The sequence below is a fragment of the Rosa rugosa genome, chromosome 4 (genome assembly GCF_958449725.1).
Source record: "Rosa rugosa chromosome 4, drRosRugo1.1, whole genome shotgun sequence".
NCBI classification, from domain to species: domain Eukaryota; kingdom Viridiplantae; phylum Streptophyta; class Magnoliopsida; order Rosales; family Rosaceae; genus Rosa; species Rosa rugosa.
This window is the reverse complement of record NC_084823.1, coordinates 16,616,066-16,626,306: the sequence shown is the minus strand read 5'-3', so window position 1 is coordinate 16,626,306 and position 10,241 is coordinate 16,616,066. Positions and strand designations below refer to the sequence as shown.

The following is a 10,241-nucleotide window of genomic DNA, read 5'->3' as shown; positions in this document are numbered from 1 at the left end:
TCAGTTTTGATTATGAATTGCCTGCCCAAAATAAGTGGAGGACTCTTTCCACTATGTGTAGAATGACAAACATCTCCTTATCGTAGACAAAGAGTAATTGCTTTATGGGTGAGAGTGTCTTGCTAAGGAAACAAACAGGTGACTATTTTGTGAGAGTACGGCGGGAATGCCAATCCACTAGCATTTGTTTCAAATGTAAATGGGAGTGAGAGATCAAGCACTGCAAGCACGGGTGCTGTTGTCATGGTCTGCTCAAGTCAGATGAATGTGTCATCGGATGCTAGCATCCACAGGAAGTTGCCAATCCTCAACATATCTATAAGAGGCTCTACAATTATGCAGAAGTTTTGTATAAGCTAGCGGTAGTAACTGCCAGACCCAAAAATCCTCGTGGTGCTTTGAGTGTTTTGGGCTTGGGCTAGTCGAGGAGGAACTGTATTTTTTCTAGGTCCATGGATACCCCATGCCTAGATATTATATGGCCCAAGTAGTTGACTGGATTTTGCCAAAAGAACATTTTTTTAACTTTACTTTCAGCTGATTGGCTTGTAGAAATTTAAATACCTCGGCAATATTGTCAAATTCTTAGTTCGTGATATCAAGAAGCTTGCCTGTGAGTTTGAAGTCATTTAATTTCTTTTCTCATGTGTTCCGATAAGCTAACTTGCTGGTGGACTCTATAACCTCTACCGGTCATGGTCTCTTCCCCTGTTATTTGGATCAATAATATCCCAAGCACAACTTCTTCAGCCTTTAATTTAGATTTTCTAAACTATGGTTGCCTTAAATATTTTTCTTTGTAACTTACTTTTGTCTAACCAAAAAAAAAAAAAAAAAAGAACCAAAAGCGTGTTGACTATTTGACCACCAAAAATTCAAATTTTAGATTTTTTTTTCTCAAAATAAAAATATAAAAAAATCTTTGTGACCGTTGGAATAACACCGCCCTAAGGCGCACAAGGCTATATCATCGCCAGCCCAGAGCCAGCAATGAAGTGATCCAATTCACCAGTAAATTTACATTTTCTTCATCTCCAATTCTCTGTTTCTCTCACTCTCTCTTCTCAATTTCTCTCTACTCCATCTCTGTGCGAAACCCTAATTGCTGTGAGAAGAGAAATCGTCGTCCTTCAATTTGTCTAGTTCCTCTGCTCTGTCGATCTCATTCATCTCCAATTTCTCTCTGACGCACTCAGATTTTTCCAAGGCTTTGTTTTTCCCGAAACCCTAATTTGCCCATTTGCTTCGCGATCTGCAATTGTTCAATTCCTGTCCCATTCTCGGTTCAGTTTCTCTGGGACTGAGAGTCTCTCTGTTTCCTCGGCCCCAAAGTCTTCAACTTTCCGGCGACCCCGGGAACCCTAATTTTGGATTTGCTTCGTGATCTGCAATTTCCGCCCGGAATTGTTAAATTCGGACTTGGGAAACCCTAATTTGTGTGTGAAATTGAATAGGGACAGAACCCATTTGGGAAACCCTAATTTCTTCTCTGTGGCACAATGAAGAGGAGTGGAAGCGATGCAGCAGTGATGGGCAGAGTTATTAGTAGGGCTTCTGTGAGAGTTTACCCATCAATCGATAATAAGGGGAAGGGCAAGCAGCCCCTCATCATCAAAAAGTTGCCGCCTTTAGATGGTCCAAGTTGTTCTTCCTCTACAGTGAAACTTGAATCAAAAAGTGGGTTGATAATTAAAATGAATAAGAAGAGGATGATGGGAGTAGTAGCTGATGATACAAGGTCCACCAAGCGGTTCAAGCCGTCCAAGATCACTTACTCCAAGATGGACATGGAGTCCATGAGGTTTGTCAACTTTGCAGAACAAAGGGACCTCTGCATTTGGATTCCACAAGAGCTCATTTCCAAAAGCTTTTTGGTCCCCAAAACCAAAACTCCTCCTAATGCACCAACACCAATGAGAGAGCTTATCCTTGCTGCAAGAAAAAAGCTGGACGAGATCAACGCAGAGAGGAGCAATAAGCACAAACCAAAGTGGATTCGTGACCGACAAGAATTCAGGCTGATGATTCAAGAGGTTGAAAGGAGAGCCCTTGCAAGACCACTCTTTCAGGACAATGTTCAACTCATGACTGATATTTACAAGCTGATTTTCCAAGTGTAGTTGATTCTATGTATATATTAATGTTAGTTTTTACACTAGCTAGTGCGCATGTTAATTTGTATAATATAGGAGTTTCTTTTGTATTCCTCCATGTATTGGATATTATTTTTTGATTCTTTGGTCAATGCACCTACAGTACAATACACTGTAAATCAACTTTTTGTTTAATGAAATCAACTTAATTTCCGTTGCTTTCTGTTGATCTCTCTAATTTACTGTGCAGACTTCACCGGCCTCTTATAGCTTTTAAAGTATTAAACATGAGAATCTATAACATACTCAAATTCTGTCCAAATTGAAACGAACATCTACTTCAGGCCACTTCAATATCATAATCTTGCAGCTAATGTAATCCAGATTATTGCTTTCCGTTTTATTTCCACTAGCAGTTTCAATTTCATATTTGTCACCAATTACCTGCAATGTGGTTCTCAACTGGTGAGTGGATAAGGCATGAATTACTAAGATGATCTTTCCAGATAATTAGGAACTTCAACACTAGCTTGGAAGATCAGAGAAGATAAAAAAAAACTATATATGACAAAGAAGATGGGGCAAGTTGTTTAAGAAGATCATGTTTGGTATAGATCAATGATTCTGGTGAGATGGGCAGATTCTGCATGTAATAAGAAACGAAACCATTGTATTAATATGGGACAAGAATGTAAAATGAATCGAAAGTAAATAGATGCATTCCAGGATAGCCAAAGACATCCATAATAATCAATCCGTTCAAAATCTTTATTCTTTAATTTTCTCAGCATCTATTGAACCCCATGATCTACAAAGAATGTAATGTTGTTATAAATTAAAGATTTCTGAACAGGCTTCAATTCCACAGACAAAAGGCTTCACTGACACACACACACACACACACACACACCCACCCCATAGAATTTGCTATTAGATTGTAGACTAAAGCACCAAAGATCATGTTGCCAATGGAAATTCTGTTGATTTAGGTTCCATCATGTTATGACACATAATGTAAAAACTTGTTGAGATTAGATCGGAAAGAATCACAACCGAAATCTTATACTGTCAAAACAAGAAAGAGACCTACAATTTCTGTTTTGCCTTTTCTTTTTCATCCCAATTGATATCCAAATTAAAACTAGCTTATATTCTCATAACCGGAGTTCCTTCCTTGCTGGGCTAACAATGATGTCATATCTCCTCTCCACCATACAGGTCTTCCCTTCAAACTTCCTGAGCATAAATGTGACTGCATTGTTGATGATGAACTGATGGGCATACCAAGCCTGGAAATTGTATGCTCAAAATCCCATCTCTAAAAAAGGCCAATAGTTAATATTAATGATCATTTCTCAAGTGCCATCATCCCCAACTGCATATTTTTATGCAACCTAGATGTCACACCTAAACAAGCCACATGGATAAAAACAAGTTCTGTGACCAATGACACTGTATGATATGAAGACAAGATGCTCTTGTTTCCATATGATTCAGTAATTTGAATATTTCTTAATTGGTTTTCATTGAAACTTTTCACATGTATCTTCTTTTTCAGCAGATCAAAAGTTTTTGACCAGCCTTTCATACAATCTTTTGGATGATTAAGAAATTATTTTCTGTTTTAAACAATAACAAATGGTTAAGAAATGAGTCGATCCTGACTCAACTTTCAAAAGCAAGAATTATGATGAAGCAAGGATAAAAAATTCACTCCCTCGTTCAAAATTCACAGACGTAATTTCTTTGAAGACAACACAAGAAACTGCCTCATTAATTCAGAATTATAGGCTTGTTACAACTCATTTTGATAAATGAACTTGATCTGTTTCTCTGTTGTAGAGGTTAAAGATGGCACATTCAAAGTTTGACTCTTCCTCAGACCAAGTGCTCAATGACAGGTTACAAAAAAGGAGTATATAAGGTCGAATCTTTATCCACATTCCACATCTAATACAGTATTTGAATTACTTATCCGATCAAAGACATTGAGACATTGAAAAAAAGAAGAAGAAGCATGAACTCAGTCCTGTACATTTCAAAATACAATATACAGGCTCAAAGTTTTCTCTTCTCCATATGTATTTATATTTATTTCAGACAGAAAAGGTATGACCATCCATGTAATTTCAAATTCACTATAATCTATAAATCATCATGCAGAAAGCATAATCTGCTTACTCATAAGACAAGAATAAAAATGTACTAAGCCGTGGAACATAAATCAAGAAGAAGATGAAATTATGTCATCCATTGGCTGTTTATTTTATTCTCCTAATGAAATACCTTCTATTGTATCCAGAAGCAGAGTTCCTATGACTTTGTCCAGATTTCAACTGAACCAGATTCTGAACAAATATGTAGACAAATGTGGAGTATGTGTTTTGCAAGAGAGATCGATGTAGGCAGAAAAGAATGAAGGGAGCAGAAGCATTTATTAGCATCCTGAACCTGGAAATATTATGTAAATAACCACTGAAACCCCTACAGAGAACCAGTACCATTTACATCTTATTCACTGAAAAGAGAAATACATGAGATAATGGAGCAACTTAGCTCCGAGCATACATGTTTGTAAAAACTAAGAATTTTCACTATAATCAGTGGTAGGCATATGCTTCTGGCAAAGGAACAAGTATACTTATTCTGCACATCCCACTTTTGTTAGCTTGCTGGATGCCTCTGAGACAGTTCCACCGTAGGACTGCAAGAATTCTAATGCTTCAATCCTAGGCTCAGCTATAGGTAATCTGCCTTCCAACATAGCCACCACATTGGTCATACTTGGCCTCAGTGTTGGTCCTACATGCACACAACACAAGGCTACCCTCACTAGCTTCTCAACCTCCTCACTCCTCACACGGCCCTCTAACCTTGGGTCAGCTAGTTCCATATACCTCATTTTCTTATGCATTTGGAGTGCAAGTTGTGGGAAGTACACCACTCTTTGTTCTGAACTGATTGAATTGAAACATCTTTCATTTCCACCAGTGTCATCATTTCCGGTGCCACTACTTTGAAACAAGCAATTTCTTCTTCCCCTCACCAATTCTAGCAACACCATCCCATAACTGTATACATCAATTTTTTCACTGATGCCATAGCTAGAAAGCCATTCCGGCGCAAGATATCCCCGAGTTCCTCTCAATGTCGTCAACAGTTTGGATTTTTCGTAACTTATAAACTTGGAAACCCCAAAGTCTGATATCTTCACTTGTAAATCATCATGCAGAAGTATGTTTTCCGGTTTGATGTCACAATGGACTATCTTGGGATTGCATCCACTGTGCAAGTAAGCAAGCCCCCTTACCATTCCAAGCGCTATCCCATGTCTCTTTTCCCAATCCAAAACAGGGCCATTGCCAAAGAGAACCTTCTCCAATGAACCTCTATTCATATACTCATAAACCAGAAAACACTGGCTTCCTTGGATGCAGAAACCTCTCAAACTAACCAGATTGATGTGGTAGATGCTTTCCATTGTTGCAGTCTCAGTAAAAAACTCCTTCTTCCCTCGAACTCCCAAACTTGTAATCTTTTTCACAGCCACTGCATTGTTGTCTGGTATAGTACCTTTATATACAGTACTAAAGCCACCACTGCCAATTTGGGTCTTAAAATTTTCAGTTGCGGTGACAAGCTCTTCATAATTAAATCTAGTGGGCAAACCCGGAATAGAGGATATCTCAAGCTCTGCTGATGAAGATGAATTCCATACATCTACACTTGCTCTAGTACACTTTTTCTTTCTCCACCATATGAGTCTCATGACCACTATGACGATTAACAGCATTGTCATTATCATTACCAAATGTAACACTGGAATACTGTGTTTCTCATGACCAGACCAAGGCCCTACCGCCTTTATGTACCCTATTCGATCTTCCTGGCTACTAGAGCTGTATATGATGAAACCCAAATTGTTTTCAACTAGATAACAAGAACCAGAAGATTTTCCATGGAAAAAGGCCAAGCAAGTACAATTTTGAGAGCATAGAGATTGACATAGTGATAAACTTGCACCAAGTTTCACAGGTTCAGTGAACTGATTTGCAAAATAGTCCATACCTTTATCCAGCTTCAAATAAACAATTGAGGAATTGAATCCATTGGTACCATCACCACTTTCATTACAAGCAGAAGGCAAGGACAGTGTCGACTCTTTCAGTTGCAGACACTCAAGGTCTTTCTCAGGATCAACATGGGAGAAACCAGTTGGACATGTACAAGTCTGATTTGTGCATAATCCCATTTTCCCACAAGCTTCTGGATATTGGCACTTATCAATGTTGGAAAACCAAATACGCTCAAAGATATTCGATATGTATAATATCCCACTAGAGTCCAATTTGGCAAAGCTCATATCTGAGAGTTCCAACAGAAAATGAAACACTACTTCTGAGCCATTATTCCCAAGCAGATACAAACCAGTTCCATTCATTGGCATAAAGGACACTGGCACACTTGCGTACTTGATAGCATTTGTGCCCATGGATAATTTCCAATAAGTCTGGCCCTTCCACTGAAGCACCAGATCCTCACTGGTAACTGCAAGACTATAATCACCCTTGGCATGGTCCCTGCGTGTAAGCAGAGATTTACCAACATGCAATCTTTGACCCATGACAACTGTATCTGTAGGGTGCTCAAAACTCTCCCAGAGAGTCACATTTTGAGCATCAACTAAGACCAGGTTCCCCGTTTCTAAAAGCTGGAGAGCAGTAACCAGAGAGTTCAATAACGGTGTGGACCATACAACGTTGTTTGAGTCATTGGTGATGCTAAGGCCATGGATGGTTAGTAAAACCTTCGCAGAAGGTGAAATGGGTATTTTTTTCGTTGCCCTGCCAGATGGTAGTGTTAGAGGCTGTGTGGATGACAGAGAAGTAGGAACCTCTATACAAACTTTCTTTAGTGATAAAGGCTTTGAAAGTGCCATTACTGGAGGCCAAGAAAGCACCAGAATTCTCAATGAATTCGAGATAGGTGGCTGTGAAGTTTGGAACAATGGAGTGAGTATGGAAGGGTTCTGAGACAGTGAAAGAAGGGAGGAGTACACAGCTTAAGATGAAGGAAGCCAAAGATAAGTACAATGTACTCAACGAACCCATCACTAATGGTTAAAGAAATGGAATGTGTTCTGCATCAGCTCTGAAACAGCTGATGAAGCTGGGTTTCAATCCCTCTACGTACACTATATAATATAGTCCCATATATTAAATAGGCCTATGAACGACCTGTTGACGAAGACTTACTAGGTTTCATACATTGATCTTCATCGACTGGGTCAAGTACAATAGAATTTACTCAAATTAGGTAGGTAATGCTTGTCAATATATGCAACTTAAATAATGTTCTCCATACCTAATGTATTTTTGTAACAATGCTATTCAGGATCCCATCTACTATTTATTTTTCTCACAACTAATGTTCTATTGTGACCATGTCAATGACAAGAAGGCCCATCCAGAGCCAGGGTCTTTTCCAAGCAGATGCAATGATATGTATTTGATAACTAATGTTTAATGGGTACGTCTTATTCAAATTCTATCTTTTCAAGGAAGTTGAGGGAATTTAACTCTACACTTCTGAAGATTGAACAACTGCATCCAGATGCAATGATATGTATTTGATAACAAAGAGCAAAGTTCCATTTATTGAGTTATTTTAGTCCATATTTAAAACCTTTACCTCTGTTATCGGTAGTTCGGTACCTGTGGACAAATTGTCCTCCTAATGCAGAGTGGATCAATTTTAAGAAACTATCTTGCCTAGCACGTGACAGAAACATAAGAGAATCCTCCTTAAATTCCTACATCTATAATTTCCTAGAGCCATAAATCAATGTTCCCAATAATCAAAATTCTCAAAAGTTACGAGTGTTTGTTACTCAGTTCTCCAAAAGTTACCCGCTGCCAGAGCAAAAGCGAACAGCATTGTTTCAAAGGTCTATTATAGGAAGAGTCTAAGATGGAAAATAGCTCTCTCTCTCATACATTTTGTTGGCCTGCAATATTTTCAAAGAATTGGAAGCATCAATATAATTTAAATTTATGACCCAAAGAAATATATCATTTACTTATGCAATGAATGAACTGATATATGACTCATCTTATTTCATTCAAAAACCTGCAGAAACACAAGATGTGACATACAGGAAAACTTTGTACACAACTCCTTTGTGTATTTGGACTATATGGTAATAACTTTTCTCCCAAGGAGTTCAACCTGGCAGTTTGAATGGCTTGTTTTTAGTTCATTTTAGATAGGATCTTTTAGTTCTTCAAATAATAACCCAATGCCTCAACTTAATAAGATAAAAGACTCATTTCCGGATCGAATTCAAAACAGTACTTAATTAACCCTCAAAAGGAGATAGCATAAAAAAGATAACGATGTACGGTATCACTTGATTTACTTACTGTGAGGCTGGATATGAGGAAGTCTCAGAATGTGCTCTTGCATGAAGTTATGAGGCCATGACAACCTGCAAAAAATATAAAATACAGCATTACTACTAGAAATTTTTGCATGACATGATTCGTTTAACAGTTTGTACACAATGCAGGTATATATTGTTCATATTCAACTGTCACATTGGTCAAAAGAGAATACATGAATGCTATGTAATATATAGTGATTCAATAACTATGCAAAAGAAAAAGCAAGAAAAATAATCTCTAGAACTCCAGACGTGTAACTGTGATAAAGGCATGGTTACTATGGAATATAATCATATATTATACAGCATGACAGAAAATGTACGTAAATTCCCGGTTTCCCCATTAGTCGTTGGAGGATTCCATACTGATAAAAGCTTATGTGACTTGGCATTGGGAGGCAGTTTCTCACAGAAGTTTGTAGCAAACTAAGAAAGACCAATATCCCCAGTAATCCTGGTCAAAGTCATAAATCTATTGAAAAGAAAAAAACAAAGGACAAGCATATCAGCCTTATTCTTGTGAAAATGATTTCTGGAAGCATAATAGTAGTACAATATCCTACAGTCAACACTTTCATTGAATTGTGCAATAAGTTCAGCATTAGATAGATACCGAAAACTGCAACACGATCACATTTAAAATACATTGGCCAACATAGTTGTACATATAGTATATAAACCTTACTATTTGCCAGTATTTCGAGGACTATGAAGAGGGATCGATGATGCACTATATTCAAGGCTACCAATAACCTAATTATGTGGGATGAGATAAGCTTATTGAATATCTCAAGCACCCCTCAGTCCCTCACCCCGCCCTCCCATGAAGCACTGCTTGAAGCAAACACACAAGAGCAGAGACATTGGAAGTCCTCAGCCCAACTACCATTTCAGGCTGGCCTTGCCAGAACTACAGACACCCAGGCTTATTCCTGCCTTTCTTATCCCAACTCAGGGCACATTATGATCCATTCCCTTTTGCAGTTAACAAAGGATCCTAATTTTCTTGTCTTTCAATCTATTATTAACAATTTCAGGGCTCTGTCACCTTCATTTCCAGGAGCTTAAATGGGGGGGGGGGGGGGGGGGGGGGGATAAACTAACTTTACATTCATCAAAATTAACAGAGTTTCAGGGCTCTGTCACCTTCATTTCCAGGAGCTTATCCTTTCATTTAGTCACACACTTCTATTCATAGTCAAAGTAATAAACACTCATATACCTCAATTACTAGCATAACCCAGATCAGCATGCATGATTCTAGAATAAGTACAAACCTTAGGAACTCATACCTCAATCTAAAGTACATTTTTGCTTCCAAAATTACAAACAAGATTTTATAAAAATAAATAAAAAATAAAACAAAAAAGGGGAGCTAGGTAAGACAATATTACCAACCATCTGCACAATTCTTTGTTAGTACATTTTGATTTGAGCCTTTGAGGGATATGATCCGTCAGTGTGGACAAGTAAAACAGAGCCGACCACCTGTTAATCCTGCCTTTCTTCCTCAAATATAAATCGTTGTCGATCAGTAGCCACGGGGGTGGAGATTCAAGGGTATTTGCCTGCATTGCATTGTGCCACAAATACAAATATAATTGAAGTTACAATGAGTGAAAGGGCATTTCTGTACATATATAATTAACCTAGACATAGACATAGAGTAGGCAGTCCATTATACATACATCTAAAGCTGGATCCAC

The 10,241-nt window shown here is 38.1% G+C and overlaps 1 pseudogene; it reads right to left on the bottom strand.

Moving 5' to 3' along the window:
* Positions 1-4,734: 4,734 nt before the first annotated feature.
* Positions 4,735-7,385, bottom strand: LOC133744426 (G-type lectin S-receptor-like serine/threonine-protein kinase At5g35370; annotated as a pseudogene).
* Between the last annotated feature and the right edge of the window lie 2,856 nt (positions 7,386-10,241).